The sequence below is a fragment of the Leuciscus leuciscus genome (genome assembly GCF_965113295.1).
Source record: "Leuciscus leuciscus genome assembly, chromosome: 7".
Classification (NCBI taxonomy): domain Eukaryota; kingdom Metazoa; phylum Chordata; class Actinopteri; order Cypriniformes; family Leuciscidae; genus Leuciscus; species Leuciscus leuciscus.
The window spans coordinates 27977385-28001152 of NC_138731.1; the positions used below are offsets into that span (position 1 = coordinate 27977385).

At 38.1% G+C, this 23768-nt stretch overlaps 1 protein-coding gene and 1 long non-coding RNA gene across 2 annotated transcripts in view; one reads left to right on the forward strand and one right to left on the reverse strand.

Annotated features, from left to right (window-relative positions):
- Window positions 1-23768, forward strand: part of LOC309503659 (uncharacterized protein) — a 245098-nt gene that overhangs the window by 2985 nt on the left and 218345 nt on the right. The window lies entirely within an intron of this gene.
- Window positions 4018-4485, reverse strand: LOC309502742. The gene is made up of 2 exons (XR_014207386.1): window positions 4283-4485; window positions 4018-4052 (listed from the first exon to the last, which is right to left on the reverse strand). It is a non-coding gene; the product is annotated as an uncharacterized lncRNA (long non-coding RNA).

Below are 23768 nucleotides of genomic sequence, written 5' to 3' on the forward strand. Positions count from 1 at the left end.
GCGTCTGCAAAGACACAGAGTTCTCTTCTTAGCGCGCCCGCGGTGGAGAAGGACGTGTAAGGGCGTGGTATCTGGAGCCCCTCTAGGTCTTGGAGTGACTGTTTCCATCTAGTCCACTCAATCTTCATGTCTTTGGGAAGAGGTGAGTCCCAGTCCTTTGATTGCGTGGTGAGTTCCCTGAGTATCAGTCTTCCATGAACCGTGATGGGTGCAAGGAACCCTAGAGGATCGTAGAGGCTGTTCACGGTTGAGAGTACCCCTCTGCGAGTGAATGGCTTCTGATCATCTTTGATTTGAAACATGAAGGTGTCTGTGCACATGTTCCAAAACAATCCGAGGCTACGTTGGATGGGCAGATCATCAACAAAAAGATCTAGGCTGTTGACGTCCTTGGCGCGATCTTCGGATGGAAATGCTTCGATGACTGCTGGTCGATTTGAAGCAATTTTGTGCAGCCTGAGGTTAGAAGCTGCAAGCATTTTCTGTGCACGCCCGAGGACGCTGATGGCCTCTTCCTCGGTGCCGAAGGACTTTAAAGCGTCGTCAACATAGAATTCGCGGTCAATGAATCTTCTTGCATCACTGCCATAGTCAGCTTCTGCTTCCTTAGCTGCCCGTCGCATACCATACACTGCGACGGCAGGCGAGGGACTGTTCCCAAAAAGGTGAACCCGCATTCTGTAGTCCACGATGTCGGAGGTAGGGTCGTTATTCCTATACCACAGGAAGCGGAGAAAATCACGGTGTTCCTCCTTAACGACAAAGCAGTGGAACATGTGCTCGATGTCAGCGGTGATCGCCACCTGTTCCTTCCTGAACCTCATAAGAACACCTAGCAAGCTATTATTAAGGTCGGGGCCAGTGAGCAAGATGTCGTTGAGCGACACTCCTTCACATGACGCGCTGCTGTCGAAGACCACACGGATCTTATCTGGCTTCCTAGGATGGTACACACCGAACAGGGGCAGGTACCAGCACTCTTGTCCAGGCTGCACTGGCGGGGCAACTTCTGCGTGTGCCTTCTTAAACATCTTCTCCATAAACTCTAGGAAATCGGCTTTCATCAGTGGTCGTTTTTCCAATGAGCGCCGGAGTGAGACAAGACGGTCGAAAGCCTGTTTCCTGTTGTTAGGCAGCCGCTGTCTTGGTGACCGGAAGGGTAAAGGTGCAACCCAACTTTTGGAGCTGTCCTGATAGCACTCAGCTTCCATTATCTTCAGAAACTCTAGATCCTCCATGGATGGACCGAGTCTGTGGTCGTTGGGAGTACGAGCGAAGACAGTCTGCCCCAAGCAGTCTCCACTGAGCATCATTAAGCCACGGGTGGAGGTAGGTGCTGGATGATGCTGAGGTTTAAACACTTGACCAAATACCTCTTTCACTCTGATCTGGTTGTTGCATGGCTGAAGATAACTCGTACGACCGTTCTCTAAGATGGCTGTTTTGTAACTCCGCACTTCAAGTGGTCTGTGGGCACCTCCAAGACACACATCACCGACGACAACCCATCCTAGGTCAAGCCTTTGAGCAAACGGTGCATCTCCTGGGCCACTTATCTGCTCTCGGACCTTGTGTGCCTGTAAGATGTCTCTGCCCAGTAAAAGGAGTATTTTGGCGTTCGGATCCAGTGGTGGAATCTTATTGGCGATGTGCTTCAGGTGGGCATGATGGTAGGCTGCTTCCGGCGTAGGAATCTCGGAGCGAACGTTAGGGATTTGGTTGCACTCGAGGAGTGTAGGCAGAGGAATGCTTAATTTCTTGTCCACCGACTCCACAGTGTAACCACTGGCTCTCCTCCCCGCTGTCTCTGAACGCCCCGCACAGGTCTTGAGTGTATATGAGTAGGAACTTCCGGAGATTTTAAAAACCTCAAAAAACTCTGACCGCGCCAGGGAGCGATTGCTTTGCTCGTCCAGTATGGCATACATTCTCTTGGACTCCTCCCTGCATCCGTTTGGGAACACACTGACAAGGCAGATCTTGGCACATGCTCTGGAACTCAATCCTTCACCGCATACCTGAGTGCACGTCGACTTGACCTCCTGGATGTCTGCTCTGTCCTCCTCCCCGCCATCCTCTGAAGTGGAAGGGGACGACTTAGATTTCCAGGTAGGTGGGCAGGGGTGGAGCGCTGTCACATGAGCAGTGCTCTCACACTCTGTACATTTTAACTCAGCAGTGCAGTTTTTTGCAAGATGCTCTGTGGAGGAGCAACAGCGAAAGCAGATGTAATGCTCTTTCAAAAGCTGTTTGCGATCATTTATGCTCTTCTCACGGAAGCCTCTGCATTTCCTCAGAGGGTGGGGCTTTTTATGCAGAGGGCAATGTTTATTTGGATCAATGCGTTCCGTACTTTCTCTACACTCAGCTTTAGCAGTTCCTGAGACCTGCGTCTTGTGAACATAAACCGATGTCTTTGTAGGCCTCTCCCATTTACTCTTTCTCTCTGCAGGAGCTTGCGAGAAGAGGTTAAAGCTTGGGTCTGTGCGAGCCCTTGCTTCTGCTGCGATGAAGTTTACAAACACGGAGAAAGGTGGGAAGCTAACTAAATGTTCCTGTTTGTATCTTGTACCAAAGTAAAGCCACTTTTCTTGCATGTTGTATGGCAGTTTCTCAATGATAGGCTTAATTCCTCTGGAGGTATCCAAGTATGACAAGCCTGCAAGGTAGCCGTCTTCCTTGGCGGCTTGTAGCTCTGACAACAGGTCGGCTAGATCCCTGAGTCTCTGTGGATCCTTTGTTGTGACCTTTGGAAAGTTTTCTAGTTTGTTGAACAGAGCCTGCTCGACGGCCTCTGGCGAGCCATATATTTCGTCGAGGCGCCCCCATGCCATGTGCAGTCCAGTTGCTGGATCCTTAATGTTGACTGTTTTTATCCTTCTTACTTGTTCTGCTGACTCTTTTCCCAGATACTTGGTGAGGAGGTCGAGTTCTCCTGCAGCAGACAAGTCTAGATCGGTGATAGCGTTCAGGAACGATGTTTTCCAGGCCCAATAGTTCATTGGCTGGTCATCATATGTGGTGATGCCTGAAGTCACCAGGCGGCTGCGAGCTAGGTATTTGATGAGGTCTCCAGTGGACGTAGAATGGTCATAGCTACCTCCATAAGGCGTCCTGTGAACAGGCGGGTGCGCAGGAGATGAGGAATCCTGTTTGATGTTCTGTTGCGGACGATTCCCACCAAGCTGAGGAGCTGGAGAGGTGTTGAGGGGCTGATTGAAGCTTTGTTGTGGCGGTGCCCCACTGGTCTGAGGAACTTGGTGTGGCATAATGTCAGCGGAAGCAGCAGCTTGGGTTTGACTTGCATTGAGTGGGTGGGGTGATGAAGGGATAACATTGATTGGTTGGTGGTGTGGAGGATAAAGCGTTGGCGAAGCATAGTCACTCCCTCTTCTGACAGATAGACCCCTGCTGCATAGGCTGGCTTGTGTCGACACATAGGCGGCGACGCGCTGGTCTTTGACCGATTGGGGGACTGGGCTGTTAGCCTTACTGTTTACTTCAAAGCCCATATCTTGTAAACCAGCCACGAGAGCATTTGCCTCTGCTATGGCAGCATCCTTTTCTTTTTCTTCATTTAAAGCATCAAGATTAGCTTGAACTCTTGCCTGCTCCACTTTAAGTTGAATTTCTTTTAGCGCATGTGCCGCTCTAGCTTGCGCTGCTTCAGCCTTTGCCTTTGCCATGGCGACGGCCATGCTAATTTTCGAGCTGGACGATGTACCAGATGAGCGACTGCTTCTTGAGCGCACAGTCTCAGACTGGTTATCTCCATTTCCTTTTTTACTGTTGCTACGTTGTGACATTGTGACTCACCGCGTTTTCAATATCAGGGGAAGAAGCTAGTTTGAAGCTGACAGGGCGCTGTAGTGTTAGCCGCTTATCACTTGATATTGAGTTGCTCCGTAGGATGGCAATCCTTATGTCCTTCGTTAGCTGTGTTGCCGTCTTTTCACTGTCATGGGCTATGTTCCATTCAGCTTAAACACTCCCAAGAAACTCCAGGACACAGTTGAATCATTTCCATGAAGTTTACTGGGAATTTTGTGAAACTGCAATACAGTACAATGAGATGTCAATATTATTAATCAAACCCAGATACACAGTAACAGTGTAAATAGCACAGCTTAGCTAACATAGCAATGTAGCCTATATGATAAACGCGATCGAGCTAGTCAAAAAAATAACCAGCAGCAATAAACAAAGCTAACTTAGCCTTCTCAATAATCTTACAAAATTAAAATAAGCAGTAATCTAATGTTAAACAATGATAAATACTCACAGACGTTGCCTTAGCAAAAAGGGAGAAGGAAAAGCGATCGACACAGAAACTGACGACTGATAGAGCTCACGCATTACTGTAGCTGATTACCGTATGACGATATCATTTCCTGTTTCCCTACGTGCACGGGTACTGCGTTACTATGGTTACAAATATAATCGAACCACACCGAACTACTGAAATAAAGTAGAAACGCATTTCAAGCGGCATGACATACATATATTTTTTAAAGCTATCCCTTACAAAATGAAGTATACTTTCAAGTTCATTTTAAGCCTACTTTTAAGTTATTTAGTAAGTATACTAATATCAATGTACTAGAAATATAATATAAGTGTACTTTTTTCAATACTACTTGGGACTAAATTGGCCCACTTTTTAGTATATAAAAGTAGTATGTTTTTAAGTATACTTTAAGTGTAACGGTAATAAACTTTGAGTACACAACTAGTTTACAACTAAGTTTTTTTTGTACTGCAACTATACTACAAGTGAACTTATAGATATGCTGATAGTTTACTAGTAAAATACTTTTATTTCTATTTAGGTATTCATTTTTTATACTAAAATATGCCTCTAACTGTACTTTAACTCACTTACTTTCTAAATCTGTCAGTGAAATAGTGTGTTTAGCCTACCTTTTTCCTTTAGCACAGGCCAAGTGTGTTTGCGTGCAGCTGCGTGTGTGCATACTTGCGGCCTTTTCTTTTAAGAGCCAAATACCATTAAAAGGCAGTTACAACAGATCCTCATCTCAAAGACATGCAAAACGGTTACTTAGACGGTGTGTGTAATGACTTGTTGGGTTCCACTCTTGTTGATTGTTGCCGTTCTCTGTTTAGCCTTGAAGTCAGATTCCTCTGCCCGCACTCAAACACATACCGTATGAATATTATGGAGGTATGGCGGTTCAGGAGGAGTCATGGGGGAAATATGCTGCTCTTTGATGCTTGTTTAATGTGTTGAGAAATAAATACAAATGTGTTATTGTGCAAGTAACACCATGCCTCTTTCTCTCTCTCCGTTTCCTCCTCTGAGGCTTCACTGTGGATGAACCATTGCACATCGGGTGACCTCAGCAAATCGTGGAATGAATGCCTTATGATTTTTACAAAGTGTACATTTTGTTCAATAGGCTTTTTGGAATGCCTTAAACCATATCTAACAAAATTCGAAGTATGCATTATCGACAATTATCGACACGAATTCTGGTGACCTCTCGAGGCCAGGAAAGTTTGAGTGAGCTTAAGGTGGTTCTGTGTACCCTGTTACACAGTAACCTAGATAAACAGAAGAAAGAATTTCTCGCTTGTATCACTAATATGGGCAAAGAAACTGACACGAACCTCTTTGTACTTGTGCACTTTCATGTTTGCATCGGCAGACTTGCTCTGGGGCATGCTTTGAAAAACACAGAGTAAGCCTTATATCTAGTGTGCAGTCATGTTTTCACACAGTATCACTGCAATTCAGCAAGTGATTTATTCCCTTTGAGAAATTCATTTCAAATAAAGTTCCAATTTATTGCACAAGTTCTAGTCTATATTGGATACATTGCAGGTTTCTTTTGTTGTTTTTTTTGTGGTAGATTTACTGTATGTTAGCTTGTCCAACCAGTTCACTTGTCTGTTTGATTAGTCTTATCATGAATCACCCTTTTTTTTTTCTTTTTTTTTTTTTACTGTTGTAGATCTGTTATCGTTCTGTTTACCTGCCACTGTATGCCTATCCAAATATATCTAAGATTATTGAGTAAATATCTTGTAACATGACAGTTTAATCTGAACTATATGGTAGGCTTATAACCATCTGTGTGATCAGGGCTCTAGAGTGCGACCAATTTGGTCGCATATGCGACCAAATTTTGTAAGTGTGCGACTAACATTTTTCCTAGGTCGCACTGGTGCACCTAACGTCCTCGCATCCGCTGCCTCTGCACGAACGTTTGTTGGCGTTTGTTCTCCTTTGACGGAACTCACACTCTTCTCTCACGCGATGCCACAGCTCGCACAACACGACAGCCCTGCTTAATGAGTGACGACGGAGGACAGAATTAAACATTCAAACGTAGCCTGGTTACACTTAAGGTCTGTTATATTAGTCTGATTTTATTTTAAATTTCGGCTTCCAAAGATTATAAAAAATAAAATATTGAGGTAAAACCATTAAAAACTATCTACGCGCAACTTCTTCCCTTCGCAGCATTACGCTGTCATTTCTCCCTAAAACTCAGAATCAGAATCAGCACGATCGGTGATTGTTGTAAATGCAGTCTAGCTACTGTTGCTAAATTGCGGGACGCGTTTAATAATTGAAAGAGCTATTAAAAACACAAAAATCTGCGCAAGAGATGTTGTTCGCATGGCGGCGCGCGCTCCGAAACAGTCCGAGACAAGCAAATTATACTTTCGGTTTCATGTGCAGATTGTGCGCGTCTAAACGATCAATTGTACACAAAAGCGTGTCAAAATTACCGGCTTTGAGATTCACTAAAAACAGTTTATGTCTTAAATGGACGTAGTTATGGAAATAGTTGGGAGAATATGGTGCATCAGTAGCCTATTAGATCTGCACCCGGTCTTAAAGGGGCCGCAGTCTAATAAACATGCTGACGATTGCGCCATTACTGCAAATCAAACAACAAGAGAAAAATCACTCACAGCTCTCGAAAGAATAACTTCAGCTTTGATAAGCATTAATCTATTTATGATAAATTTTACAGTGTTATTTTACATTTTATTACTTTATTAGATTTCTTTTTAGACCATGCCTGAACAGTAGTAGGCCTTCCTGAAATTAAAGCACTGTGTAGGCCTATATAAAGTGTATCTTTGTTTAATTGTTTATCTTTTGTTTATCTATTGTTTATCTTTGTTTATTATATATAAAACAAAAAGAACCATAAGAATACAGTTAAAGTACTGTATCGGTAAGAGTAGGAATACCGTTAATAATTGTGCTTCAAAAAATAAATAAAAGTTTTTACCTACACCTTCTTGTTTAAATTCATTTACATAATATATATGAATGTGTATAGAGCGTGATAAAAAGGTGACCTTAAAATTGTGGCGTTAAAGGTGATACATCCGAGGAAAAATTTGGGTGCACCCAAATTTTGTGCTGGTGCACCTAAATAAAAAAGTTAGGCGCACCAGTGCAACCAAGGCAAAAAGTTAGTCTGGAGCCCTGTGTGTGATGTTAATTCCTAGTGTTGTTAATACACAGTGTTAATAAACTAGTGTTGTGTACCTCCAGTTAAATGGTATTCCTACAAATAAGCTTGTTTGACACTCTTTCTGTTTTTTATACACAATATGTGAAGTGAAACATTTTGATAGTTTTATTTTTGTACGATAATATAAACGTTTGTGGTCAGTAAGATGTTTTTAAAACTTTTATAGTCTTTTTTTGAGACTGCATTTATTAAAAATTCAGTAAAAATAATATTGTGAAATATTATTTTAATTTAAACAGCATCATTACTCCAGTCTTTAGTCACATGATCCTTCAGAAATCATTCGAATATGCTGATTTGCTACTCAAGAAAAAAAAAAATCGTATTATTAATGTTAAAAGCAGTTGTTGTTCTTAATAAATAAATAAATAAATAAATAAATAAATATATATATATATATATATATATATTTATTTATTTATTTATTTAAGAACAACAACTGCTTTTAACATTAATAATACGATTTTTTTTTCTTGATAAAATTTATTTATTTAATTAATTATTAAATAATAATTTAATAGATGCTTTGATAATAATGTGAAAGTTTTAATATCTTTAAAAAAAAGCATTTGACCCCAAACATTTTAAAGGTAGTTTGTCTGAATCACTTTTTTATGTCAGTCAAGAGTTTTTGAACATAGCATGTTTTTTATTTTATTTTTTTAAGTTAATGTTTTCTCCAGAGGTCCACTTATGTTAGTAAGGGGATTTCTTTTTTTGCCCCTTAAAAAGTCATTATTTTAACATTGGTTTTTTTTCTTCTATGCTTTAAATGCTTTGTCATTGTATTTGCATGTGGAATGACTATCAACTCTGCATTTTTCGCACAGGCTGCAGGTTTGCACTGACCCATCCTTCAATAACAGCTTCTTCGCAAAGTCTTAATCACATTGTGACTGGATCACAAAACAATCTGTGCTGCGTAAACTAAGATCAAACTGAAATGACCAGGGACCTTGTTAAAAATAACTAAAATAATCTTCAGAAGGATAAGAAGAGCAATGCCATGTGTTTATGAGATGTCAGTGCTTTAATATAAGTTTACCAAAGCCCTGTTTTTTTCACTCTTTGACACGCTTTATTCTGCGCTTCTGGGAGACACATTAACATCATAGTTTGAGCTTAAAGGAAAGAAGAATGAAATATGAAAAGCTGCATGAAATCCTTCATCCAATCCTACTAATTATCCTGACATGAGGAGGAACATAGCAGGATAATTACAGTGTGCGTTTTGATCTCTGTGATTGTGTGTGTGTGTTATAAAGACTGGAGACGGTCCAGAGAAAACAGGATTATGGCCCAGTCTCTATGGGATGTTAGTCACACATGCTGGAATCAGTGTCCAACAGTCAGAACCAGCACTGAAACTTTGGGCCGTTTTCCCATTGGGTGAGTTCAGAAGAGTGTGTGTTTTTAAGGAAAACACAGAGCGATTTTTGTGTGTGTGTGTGTGTGTTTTACATGTGAGACTCTGAGAGGCGCGTTGAGGCGTGTTTCGGTGCCATCTGTGGGTTCTGTTGTAATTAACATGTCAGATCTCTCTCTCGTGTTCAGTCTAGCTCGTTGTGTGTGTGTACTCGTATGTGGTAATTAAATGTTTTCTCACTGGATGAGTGTGTGTATGAGTGATAATTTAGATGTCATGTGGTACACATAAGCAGTAGTCATTTATGTGTTGGTGTGAGCTTGTCTTTAATTGTTGATTAGTTGGTTTGTGTGCCGCTTTACTAAACTTTGAAATCTCTTAACGAAAATTCATAAAAAAATTCAGATTCTGACATCAGTACCTACATTCATGTCGTTTCAAACCCATTTGACTCCTTAATTCATTGGAATGTAAATAGAGAATGTTTTTTCGAAGAATGCTCATAAACAGTCAAGCTCCAATTATCATTAAATAATTGTTTCCAAGCTGAACAACTTTAGAATTTTTATTTATAATAATCAAAATAATTAAGTCATTTTAAGTAATTCGCTTTGGAAATTTGCTGAGACCCCCTGTTTGGAAATCACTCTCCTAAATGGATCATGGAAAGTAGTTCATATGACTTCCAAATCTTCAGAAATAGAGATGTACTTTATTATATTGGTACCACATCAGTATTATTATACATTTTCTTTTTTAAATTGATCAGTTTTGGTATTTTTTTTTAAATTATTTAATTAAATATTAAGTAAATATTTAACTACTAAAATATTTAATTACATTTCTCCTATTTTACATTGAGATTTACTTTGCTGTCGAATAGTCAAAGTTAACCTTTAACAACAATAATTGAATGACACTGTTAAGTGTAATCTTTAGCAAATCTCAAAATGTCCACATTTTGTAGTGTACAATATATTGTTGCAATGCCTACCTTTACTTCAGCATTTTTAAACGATTGTTTTAAGTCTGTTATTTTTTTCCTTTATTTTGACACAAAAATAGCTAATATTAAAGTTTTATACAATTTATTTAAAAAAAAAAAATCTTTGTATGAGAAACAGAGTTCTCAGAAAGGAAGATTAGCATTGAATTATGACCTTTTCCTCTCAGTAAACTATCATACGGTTTGGAATGTAGCTCACTTTACAAACTGGTGCTTCCCTCCTGCTTTCATTGTATGGAAAACAGCAACATTAAACGATGGCAAATGTATCCATTTATGTTCCGCATGAAGGTTTGGAACTATATGGAAAGATTTAATATTTTTGGCTGAACTGTCCCTTCAGAATCTCAAGATGTTTTTGTGTACTCTCAATATCAGTCAATGTCAAGGTTTCAGATGTAGACGTTAATGCGACGAGCTGGTTGTATTCAGATTGTCATGTCGAGACAGTTTCTCCTTCTAATCTTCATCAGACCAGGTGTTACCTCAGTAATATCTGTGTCTCTGAGAGCGTGATATATTGGTAAAGCTCTCTTTTAGCTATAGCAACTGTGGAACTGGGAGTTTACTAGCTGTCATAGTTTGGCGCATTATGAATGCTTTAGCACTGGCCTAATAACTAGCTGTCAGAGTTGACCACCGGCATTAAGAGATCTCGCTACGACAGCAATTTTATGTAGTTTATAATGGTAACTGTGTATCTTGGGGCAGAAAATCCCCTTATTGACTTTTGTAAGATGTCAGAAGACAGGAGGTTTGTTAAGAGTTTGAGCGTGCCAACAAAAACTAACAATAACAAGAGTACCATGCCTTGTTTTGGCCATTTTTAGAGATTTTACTGGGAGGTTGTTCATTTGTATGTCATGTCCTACTCATATTTTGAATCATTTTAAACAGTCATAATTATTAGTGTAATAAGTCTACAAAATGATCGTCAAACAACAGTGATGTTATCATGCTAGCTTGTGGGCTTGTTTTACTGCACACAAGCACTAGCTGATGAAATATTTCGGAGCAGAGCAAAACTAAAAAGTCTGTATTCACTATAGACATTTCAACGACTTTTCCGTGGCTTTCTAAGATTATGCTTATATTAGGTGCTTTGGTCTACCATGACCGTGGGAACCCTGTGGATTGTTTCAGATGCGTTACATCAGTCTGATAGTATTATGAGTTCCTCTGCTTCCTTATTTTGTCAGAAAACTAGCCAAGAGATTTTATATTTATCTCCATTTACAGACGTATACACAAACTCAAGAGCGTTCCAGCTTTGAAGTGCTTATCTCTGACCACAAACACAAAAAGCACAATGTTGCCGATCCGAGTGATTTTATTCTTTCCGAAGTGAGAGAGGTTTGAAATAAGTAAAAGGAGAGAATAGTGACAGTCTGTTCATCTGAGAAACTAATTTCTGTGAAAAATGCACTGTTCATGACTCAAGAGAATTTGTAAAAAGGCAACCTTGGACTATTTTCTCTCTTATTTGTTCGTGTAAACCTATTACGCTCTTCTGAATATAAAAAGACTGACATATATATCTCTTGTTCTGGAGCCCTTTGGTCCTAAAGTACTCGTCTTATGACAGTAACAAAACTTCGTGTCGCCCCAGTCTGCATTTCTGTACCATCATCAGAAAAATGACTAGACATGTCTATCCACATTTAATATTCAAATATTGTAAGGGTAACTGTGTAAAATTTTTTTTAAAAAAATTTGCTTAGTTTGTTTGGGGAACCTGACATGTCAACTTCTGACTCAAACAATGGTGAGAGTTTGGAAACTGAAATTAAAAATATTTATAGTATTATATTGTATAGTATTTTTAAATAGCCTATAGTATTTACATATTTTTTTCCAAATCATGCAGCCCTAGATTTTAACCTCCCAAGACCCAGCTGTTACATTGTATTAGACTGAAGATAATAGAGTTGTAAAAGAGTCTTTTATGCTAGAAGAGTGTTTTTTCATTTTTCATTATTTTTTTTTTTTTTTTTCATTAAGGCAAACACCAAAAATCAGGATGCAGCAGAGTATAGAGTGTGTATGTTTGCATAGAGCTGCATCTGTGTGTGGGAATGCCATTGTTTCCATTACTAGCTTACCTAAACATCACACAAGCATCTTGTCATTAAAAACCCATTTCAACATCACGGGTGACGATTCTCTCTTTAACCTGTGACCTTTCCCACCGCTGTCACCAGCATTGCTGGGCACAGTTAGCATCCTGATGATAAGAACGTTCGCACTTAACATTTTTTCTACAGAATGACGGGAAAATCGTTGTCTGTCAGTCATTTCCTATTCCGTGCTGGACTGCCAGACCATTGACCCCTGACCTGTGAATAGATTGCAGATGCGAGTTGTTAGGAGGTTATCCAGTAGTTGCGTGTAGGTTATCAGCAGGTTTAGTGCAGTATGGCAGACAGAAGCCACACACACGCACCCTAATGAGAGAGAGTTCTGTTAGTGTGTATGTGAGCGATACGGGCAGAAGCTGTGAAGTTTGTTTACATTCACACACAGTGATGTTCTGTTTTAAACCTAATGAGCTGCCTACATAGGCAATATTTCACAGCATCATAACAGCATGATTTTTTTAATGTACTGGTATTTTGTTATGAAAGCTGGAATTTTCTAATGAAAAGTTTTATGAAAAACCTTCCAATGGTGTGCATTTAATTATTCTGCCTCCCTAGGGGTCATTTTTTTTTGTGTGTGCCAAATTCTAAAGGTGTGGTCACATTTGTCGTTGTTCAGTGAATTTTTGTGGGGAAAATCCAGTTACTTCAGTAGGAATCCACGCCATCTGGAATTTCACGTGAGGGTGAAAAATGTTCCCTTGCAGATTTCACAACAAGTTGGTCCTGTGAATTTGCTGCATTGACCAACAGAGAGCTGCTTGGTTTGAAAGTGACTACTATAGACAATAGACAATTAACCTTTTTTTTTGCCTGTAAAATTTCGCTAATGTGACCGCACCTTAAGGCAATATGTTTTCTTTGTGGCAATGCGACAAGATCAGACATATCCAAGATAGCGGACAAAACAGTTTAGTGTATTTAAAAATGTATTATTTTACCTAATATTTGTGTGTGCTATGTATTTTATATGCTTTAGAAAAGGGCTGCACGATACTGGGAAAATATGCAATATTGTTGTTGAGCATTGCGACAATGATATTTCTTGCGATATAACATTTCCCTAGAGAAATGCTATTTTTATTAGCCATTAAAAATAAAAAAAATCATTTATATATGATTTACGACCTTTACACACTGCCTCCGAAACTTTCGTCCTTCGGCTTCGTTTTTCGCATCCGTAGCAAGCATTTTGAGAGGTGTTTTGACAATTCAGAGCCACCGAATGATGAATACGAAAAAAACGCATACGTGTGTTTTACAGTTACAGTGTGCAAGGACCTTTACTTGGCATTTCGTTAGCAGTTTTGATAGATTTGGGCTGACACTTTTGAAAGTCTTCACTAGCTCCCAGTGGTTGCGTTCCAGATGACTGTGGAGATTAGTTGTATCTCTCTCGACGTGGCCACAATTTTTCAACACGACTTACACAGTACCTGCATTTGTGACATGTCTTCTTCTTTTGAAGCCAAAATATTGCCATATTTCAGACGTACAGTTCTTTTTAGGCACAAGTTCTTCACTGTTGTCATTTTCCTTGCTTGTCTCTACTCCGACATTATTTTTATTTTCCACTCTCTGCTCTGAGCCCCTAGGTTTCCCTTTGGACCCGGTCTCGCCAATGGCATAATAGCACCTACTGGGGAGGCGGGTATAAAGATAGTAAGGCCTCATCTGATTGGTCAAATTTGGATAAACAACCTATGCATGCAACACACAAATGCTTGGCACATAAAATAATTTTCATTTATCACACCTCTCTGCGATACGGATATCGCATATATACTATTATCGCGATTACGGAAATTTTTTGATATATTGTGCAGCCCTACTTTACAATATTGTGCTGTTAGCATAGCACCATGCTGTCAAACTCCACTGAAATCAATTGCAAGTTTGCTGTGTGGAACGATATTTGTGTGGGTCACAGTCTTGCAAATGAGTCCACTTCACCACACTGTAAAACTCCTCATTCAAAGTTATGTTTTTGTCTGATGTGTATGATAAATCTCTGTTCCGCTCTGCTCAGAAGGGAAGCTTGCGCAGATAAGATCCTCTCTGTGTGTCGCTATTGTTACCATGACAAACAGAATGACAGAGCTACGATCGTTATTATCATTATCAAAAGAGGGTTTGATTACCTGCTAGCACATACTGACTGCAGCAGCTGTGGCATCGTGGGATATCAATGAGACACTCTGAGCACTCAATAGAAGGATAAGAAAAATTACCGGCGTAACAGATAAGGCTTTATGAAAGCGCTGAAGATGGAGATAAGGACAATGACAAAGCATGAATGTACACTGAAAGTACTTTAAGCACTGCTTCAAAACCTAGTGAGCTGCCTACATAAACAGCTGCCTTTTAAGGGAGTATGCTAACCATTGAAACTTGTAAGTGACAGATTTACACATACTGTATGCATGAACTGTGTGATTAGGTACACGATATGACGACAAATCATATCATGATTTTTTTCAGGCAGGATCCTGATCCATTATCTTGTTACGATTCTTTTTCCATGTTGGATTTAAGACTATTTTGCAAGTCACTGAGCAGTACAGCCAAACTAATTTCCCTATTTAAAAAATGTAGCCTTACAAGGTAGCATGAGTCCGTCCGTCCGTCCATCCATCCATCCATCCATCCATCAATCATTTCGGCCAAAGTAGGGGTGAGTGATATGAGCAAAATCTTTTTACTTGATTTTATCTTTGTTATTAAAAATAAGAACGAATATGCAAATTACAAATAATAAGACATTTAAAATATATGATACAAATGTAATAAACAGTATTTAACATTTTTTTTCAACTACAGTAGGTGTTTAAAAGTGGTAAGAAATTGAATAAACAAATGTAAAAATACTTTTTTTAAGTAAATACTACATAGAGACTTCACTGTATGAATTTTAAATACCCCTATTGCAATATGAGCCCAAATGAGTATAGCAATAAAGTCATCTACATAAATGGTCACTGAATGAATCATTGAACGAATCTGTTTTTTTCTTTTCTTGTGAAAGAATTTAAAAGATTTGAGTCTCCCAATGTCATAGAATGTATATATTTTTTTCCCCCAATTTATTTTATTTTCCCTTTTTTTTTATTTCATCTGTTGAACCTTTCACAGCAGAATCAGTGCGTTTTTAAATGTATATAAATCATTTTATTTGATAACAGAATATCATAGCAAAGTAGCAGTTATTTTAAAGAAGGATAGCAAAGACACATTTTACAAGCAAAACGTCTAACATTTTTCCCCCCTTTGTTTTAAAACAGGCATTTTTAGCATTTCATCTCTACTGGGATGCAGGTCCCAGCATAAAAAAAAAAAAAAAAAAAAAAAAATACCACATATATTTCATTACAGAGTTGTTCACAAGCTGTATGTGCAATAAAGAGCTGCTTCATCGCTGACAATCCATAGAACACATTTGCAAGTTTTGTTTCCTAAAATGGATTGTAGGCAAATATTCACCACCTCACTCCTGTTTGTTTTCTGTCTTATAGAAATCGCTGCAAATAATTGAGTGCCTGAGTGAACTTGTATAAATAAATCAAACTGAATCACAACCAGTTTTATACATTTTTGCAAACCCGTTTGAACTAATTAGATATAGTTAATTGTTCATTCTGATTCTACAGATCTGATAAAAACACACACGACATGATTGCTGAAACATTGCTATAACTGAGATTTAAAAGTTATATTTTACTGTGTACAGCAGTAGTTCCTTGGGAAATACATACAGTATGCCCCAGTAAAAGTGTTTTTGAAATGACAAAACAGATATACTGTTCAAAATGAAGATAAACAGTATTTAGTTAATGTGATGAACTGTACTTCTGGCTACTTCAACTGACTTCATATATCCACTCAAAATGACCTTGGTGTCAGTTATACACACCGTTGGAGAGAGAATGGAGTTTTATTATATTCTTAGTGTTGAGGAGTGATTGTGCACCTGAAGGTGAGTTTGAACGGTTGGCGGTATGTATTTTTCCCCAACAAATGCTGTTAGCGCAGAGAACAATCTAGAGACACACACACACACACACACACACACACACACACACACACACACACACACACACACACACACACACACACACACACACACACACACACACACACACACACACACACACACGTACGTTCCAAAGCAGATAAACACAAAGGAACTGGAAGAAACTGCTGTGCAATTAGTGTCATTGTTGTGTCATTTTAATTCCAGCGGTGAAATTACACAGATTCTTCATTTTATCTCACCCTTTCTTCTCTACCTCTGCAGACGAGGCCAATCGCTCCGTTTCTTTTGTCTGCACAAATCATCCTGTGGTTCTAAAGCAGGATGGGCCCAAATCACAGGGGACGAGCAGCAGATAATGAAGTCAATCCTCTCTCTCTGTCTTTCAATCTCCGGTTCAGTTTTTCTATGCTATGGCTGTTTTCTGCCTTTATTTCTCTCTCTCTCTCTCTCTCTCTCTCTCTCTCTCTCTCTCTCTCTCTCTCTCTCTCTCTCTCACACACACACACACACACACACACACACACACACACACACACACACACACACACACACACACACACACACTCACACACGCACTCTCACACATTCTTGCTTGTTTAATCCTCTGCTGCTCTGTTCTAAATAATTTTTGTCTTTTCTTTGGTAACAAATACACCAAAGACTGCTTGCTTTCTCTCACGTTGTGTTTCTTTTTATCATTATTCTCGTTTTATCTCTCTCCATGCCTGAAGTTATGTATTGATTTGGCCATAGAGCGCACTGGGACTTTTACATACACTACCATTCAAAAGTTTGGTCTAAGATTTTTTTTTTTTGTTGAAAGAAATTAACACTTTTATTCAGCAAGGATGCATTAATTCGATCAAAAGTATCAGTAAAAACATTTATAATGTTACAAAAGATTTATATTTCAGATACTGTACTTTTGAACTTCCTATTAGGGATGTTAACGATTAATCGACGATCGATTAATTGTCGATAATACATTTAATCTATAAAACGTAGCGATCGTCGATTAAGCGGGTTCATGCGCGTGCGTGCTGCTCAACCGCAAAACATGTATAGCGAGCACGCCGGAGTTATGTTTGGGACATTTTTACACCTTCATCATAGTTTGCGTGTGCATTCGCAGCCTTTGTTTTGTGCAAATGTAATGTTGTGTTTCTTTTGTGTAGGCCTGTCTATATCTGATTGATCTCATATAGGATGCATTTGGTTAAGAATGAATGTAATAAAGCTTACGGTGATCCTCTTCAGTTTCAGCGAGCGCAGCTCAAACGGCAATGCACGACTAATAATGACCATTGGACTATCATATTACATAACATTATAAAGAGAACAATATTGTAATAAAAAATTGTGAATTATCTATTATTTTTATTTTAAGTATTTTAACACTGTTTTATTAAATCGTTGTGAATTCATTGGATTTAGTTGCCATTTTCAGTGCATTGTTCCAGGAAGAGCACGTCCACAACAGTCACATATTCCAAGCACGCATCTGAGGCGTTGGTGACACTTTTCGTTAGTCGTTATATTTGATTATTAAATAATAATTCATTTAATTAAATGATCAATCACATTGAAACATTTTACAATCCTACTAGCCCTTTATTTAGATTAAAAACGTTCTCATTCATTTGTTGAGGAACATAGCGTTTTGTGCAGTATTTGCACACCCTGTCATGCTGTTGGCCATATGCCACTGCCGCAGACTCATAATGCAGTGTTACGCCTAACGATTAATCGATTAATTGATCGTTAATTAAAACGACGATCGATCATGGGAATTTGTTAAAATTGACATCCTACTTCCTATTCATCAAAGTATCCTAAAAAAATATTAATTTCCACAAAACAATTAAACAGCACAACTGTTTCAGCATTGATAATAATAAGTGATGTTAATAAGTAATTGGTGAGCATAAGAGAGAAAAAATCAAACCGACCTCAAACTTTTGAATAGTAGTATACTTGAATAGTATACATAAATACAGTTAACATAAAGATTTAAATGGTTAAAAGGTTTTGACTTTTTTTTTTCTGTGCTCTCAGGTTCAAAAAGTTTATATCATTTCATTGTCCTCATATTTGATTTCACTTCTGAAACCTAACTTTATTAAAGCACCTGAAATGATACACCTGGTTTCTAGTGAGCTGTTCCTGTTTTCCTCCTCTTCTTCCTTTTCTCCATCTTTTGTTCTCCATCTAATCATAAGAATTTTTTTTTTGGCACAGCTGTGAAACGTCTAGAAACTCCTCATTCTTCTCTCTCATTACACATACACCTCAACACACCATGACCAAAATGTGTTCAGTTACCATTACAAGACATTTGAGGTAATGTTTGTAACTGAAATGTTGCACATGAATGTGGTCTTTTGTTATTTATTGCTTATTCAAATGTATGATGTAGAAAGTCAAATGTAATTGAGTATGGGGACTGATGAATAAATCTGCCAGGTTTAATGTAGCTTCAGCTTCCTGATAATTGAACAGCTTTTCCTGCTGCGAGAGCACAGTACTTGGTTATTGTAACATTTCCTGCTTTATGCATTTGTTTGTTCTGCTTTATTAGTTTCTTCCTTGGAATGCTGTTTAGTTTTCATTTTCACAGCTGTCTTTCAGTTTAACAGGATGAATAATGACACTTAAACTGTGGCTTTTTTTCTAGAAAATTTGAAAAATGTGCTCTTTATTTGAATAAATCACAAGTAGCGTCCAATTACAAGACACAGTTCCCATGAATACAATTATTTCAGTCTGTGTAAACCTAGAGTTATGCACATTCTGTATTTCATTTTTCATATTTGACAAGAAAATATTTTCTAAAATAAAACTAATGCCATGTTACATTAACTATGAATTGTGTTAAATCAATAATGGCTAATTCAGTTAAAGGTGCTCTAAGCGATGTCACGTTTTTTTGGCTGAAACATTTTTTGTCACATACAGCAAACATCTCCTCACTATCCGCTAGCTGCCTGTCCCCTGAACACACTGTGAAAAAACACGGTCTCTGTTGACAGCCCAGGCTCCACAAATGGCAAGAAAAACAAACTGGCCCAACCTGGACCACGAAACATAACAAACAGTGTTCCAGCCAATAACCGACAAGAATTATTTGGGGGTGGGGGTTAGTGCGCGTGCACATGAAGGGGGGTGTGGGGAGTGGAGGAGAGAGAAGCATGAAGAGGGAAGTTAGCTAGAGGAGAGATTTTCTAGACAACGACAACAACTAATGTTAGAATTAGCCTTTATTCTCTTGAATTTTGATATGGCCGACACACGACCAAAGAAGACGACGTTTCGATGAACAAATAGCAAAGAAGAGGGAAAAGGAGAAGGAACGCGCGAAGTCCCGAATTTACATTGTAAAAGCCTTCGAAAGGTGGCGAGAACTCCCCCGGCAGAAGGGCGTTCATGACTGTTTCAGGAAGAACGGAAGGGAGGGGGATGAGGACGAGGGAGGGTCGAGCTAGCCTCCGTTTTGTTTGACAATACTTTGAACGTCAATAAGAAGTGACGTCACCCAACATCGCTTAGAGCATCTTTAATCGTCAAATATTTGAACATTTTGAGATTGTCTGCCAATTGACAGAAGTGGTCATTCCACATCTGTGAATTTTTAGTAAGTATTGTCTATTAACTTCTTAGAGTATTCATTTATATTTATAAATGTGTATGTTTAATTTGCCATCATTAAATTGTATAATAGCCTTTATGTATCATTGAAATTATATTATATGCTCTCAGCATCTGCCATAAAATAAAAAAAACTTTTTTTTTTTTTTTTATCAAAACTTTAGTCTGTAAGATTGTTTTTGAAAAGCATCTCATATTCTCACCAAGGTTGCATTTATTTGATCAAAATACAACAAACGTTGTAATATTTTGAAATAGGATTACAATTTAATGGTTTTCAATTTTAATATATTTTAAAATTAACTTTATTCATGTGATTCAAAGCTGAAATTGCATCGTCATTACTCCAGTATTCAGTGTCACATGATCCTTCAGAAATCATTCTAATATGCTGATTTTTTTTATTCTTTCTTATTAATAATATTAATGTTGAAAACGGTTGTGCTGCTTAATATTTCTGTGGAAACTGATACTTTTTTTTTACAGATAACTTTGACAAATAGAAAGTTCAAAAGAACAGCGGTTATTAGAAATATAAATATTTTGGATCATTATAAATGTCTTTACTGTCACTTTTGATCGAAGTATTCATTGTCAGAAAAATATATGAATCTTATTGACCTCAAACTTTTAAATGGTAGTGTATAAAAAAAATATCACAAAGATCTAAAATTGCAAGTTTGGCTTTGCAATTCAGTAAAATGATTGAAAAAAATCTGCTAGCGGTTGGAATACATCTATACTTGTGTGATTACTGATAGAGAGAAATGATTCATTCTCTTTGCTAACTGTGTGTGTCCTGTTTAGTGAGTGCAGAAAGCCATTTTAAAATGGCAATGGCAAAGTAATGGCTCATAATGCACTTTTGTTATTAGAGGTTAAATAAGGCATTTCGTTGTTTGTGGTTGAACAGGCACCATGTAAATGCTGAGCGCACACATGATTAATGATGTGGAAGGCTCGGGAGGAATATTCTTTCCTATTTCCCTCTGTTTTGACACTGGATTTCTGAGCTGTTCTGCCGGTTGCTGCGTTTCAAATTTTTCCCAGCATCACCCGAGGCAGTTACATTACCCCATCTCGATGTCCCAGTGGCAGTTCATGTTCTTTCTGAGTGACATGTTTATTGGAAGAGGAACCAGAGTCACACGCAAACACTCTTTACATTCTTTTCCTGCCCAACACACACAAACATATAAGACATCTCGTCTCGTTCTGTGTGTATATTCATGTTTAGTGTGTGTATTTACTGTCCCACTTGCATAAATAAATATTCAAACATCACCGATTTGGTCGAATACGAGAATTCTGTTTGATTTTGTAATTGCACATTATACACCGCAAAGAATGCAGTCGTATTCCAGGGAGCTTGATGAACTTTGACCCCTTACTGCAGTTCTCAGGCATGAAACAATGAACATGATGACACAACCTCTTAAGCAAAATATTATTATTATTATTTTTAAGATGAGGCTTTATTTCATGTTTGACATTGTAAAAGTGTTGATTTTACAGTAACGGTGCAGAAAATAAAGTTATACTTTTTTTGACAGGCCAGTGCAGCACTCCTGAAACTCCACTAATCCACTACTGCAAGTTTAATAAAAATGAATTAATGACTCTCGTGTTTCTGTCACCTCCATCGTTTCTTTCATCTCTCTGTTTTCTTTGATGTAATTTCCTCTGTTTCTCATCCTCCTCTACAGCCTTATGTCTGATTCTCTCTCAAGGGGCGTTCACTTTGACAGCGATTTGAAGTGACAAAATGACTGGTAGTCATTTATTTTTAAAGAGACTTGAGACCATTGGTGATGTGATGTGGGCGTGTCTTAGTGATGTGATGTGAACTTTATGCTAATGAGCAGTGACGCAATGTTCTTTTCTGATACTTTAGTCAACTGGAGGATTTTAAGGAGTTCAAAGACGAGGTGGAACAGGTGGTCATTTTGCTAACATATCCCACAGGGATATATTGAAATTATTGACCAAAATCAAAGACATTTCAGTTGAGTTTGATTTGTAGATTGATCATCTATTTGCTTGAGGCATATGAGGATTATACACTACCATTTGAAAGTTTGAAGTGCTCTATTTTAATCTATTTTAAAATATAATTTATACCTGTGATGGCAAAGCTGAATCTTCCAGTCTTCAGTGTCACATGAACCTTCAGAAATCATTCTAAAATGCTGATGCTCAAGGAACACTAAAACACATGCTGCTTAACTTTTTTTGGGTGGTAGAATTACAATTTTCATCCATTTGTGTCCTTACTAAATAAAAGTAAAAAAACCAAACAAAAAAACCTACTGACACCACTTTTGGACAGTAGTGTAGTTTAAATCAAAACACTATCAGCTCCAGAATTGTACTTTTCAATGACAAGAAAACAAATTTGTTGTCAAAATAAATTTGACATTATATTGTCGGTTTATGCTTTGTGAATATCTTACTTTTAGTTGTCCCTGCACATTGAGATAGGTGAGAGTATTTTTTTACATCCGGAAATGAAACTCCTTTAAATAACACCATTATAACACTTCAACACAGGTGAGAGTGTGAGCAGAGAGGAAGAAATTCAGCTTTCAGGTGTAGGAGTTAATTTTAGCAGTGCAGTGTGATGTTTTTCCCAGTGTCATGTGAAGGCTTTTCACATTCGTCGCCGGCTCCCATGAGCACCTGGGTTAGATGACAATCTTTATTTATCTGTCTTGCAGGAAGTGTGTTTTCCTACAGGAGAGAAGTGTGTGTGATGGACAGGTGATTATTTGAGGAGCAGCTTGTGTCTGCATCTCGATTGTCAACGCCAAATATTTACGTCTGTGGCGGACAGTCTCCTCTCCAACCGTCTCCTTTGTAGCTTAGGGTCAAAGGGTCAAATGTTGTGGGAGTGTTTCCCATAATCCTCCCACCCACTCATATTCTCTATTTTGTGCACTGTTTCCCTCTTTCAGTTTCCCTATTTCAGTTTCCCTCTCATTTGTTTGTGTCAGTGTACATGTAGTTCTCGCACTTCCAAGTAATGAGATCCGTATAGGCGTTTGACTCATGTTACAAATATTAAACACGCAAACAGTCTCACACCCGTCTTGTTATGATCATAATCCTGATGCACACCCATATGGACACACTGGTTCTTCCTCTCTCGCTGGGAAAGGAAAGGTGTGGTCCCTTGTTTCTAAATAAGACCAATGGACACTCTATATATAGTTGCTGTTTTGGTAAACACAGGAAGTTGAGTCATGCCAGTCAGGCCTGTCTGTGTTGTGTGTGTGTGTGTGTGTGTGTTCGTCCATAGAGACCTTCACTCCTCAAACCACAAACTGATAAAGCTAAAGATAAAACACAAAAAAGTGAAGTCAACACAAAGAAAGTCCTCGGAATGTTTTTGTAGAGTGTTAAAGACATGGGATGACATGTGAGAATGTTAAAGGCCCTTTTTGGGCTGACCTTTGATTTGCCCAGGAAAAAGTACATGTTTTTTTGGCTTTTCAAAATATATCATGTTTTGTGGAAATGAATAAGTAAAGTAAACTGATGTATTGAGAGGATCAACCCTTACTTAAAATATAAAATAAAATAAAATATTATAAAATAATTTGAATCTAGTCATTTTATTATTTAGAATTAAAACACTTGCATATCAGTCTTTAAAGTGGGGGAACTATCACTAATGACGAAGCTAAATGTGGCATTAATTATAATAGGTTTGTGTGATGTTTTGAAATTTATAGTTGTTAAATGTTTGATCCTGTTCAGTAATTGTTGTTAAGAAATGATACAAAAAATAGATATCTGATAATTTGCAGTTTAGACCTGTTTTTTATTCATAATAAATAAATAAATCACAAAAAACTATTTTGTAGAGGTATTGGTATCGATGATAGCTACATTGGCCTTGTTATTACTTGGTATTTGATTAAAAAGAAAATCAGTATCACCCATTCCTGTAGAGCATGTTTTGAGGAAATGAATGCATATGTAAATGAAGCAACCGTGATGCATCACTCTGTTAAACGAGTCTGTTTATCTCCAGACAGGTCTGAACAAGTCACCTCAGTGG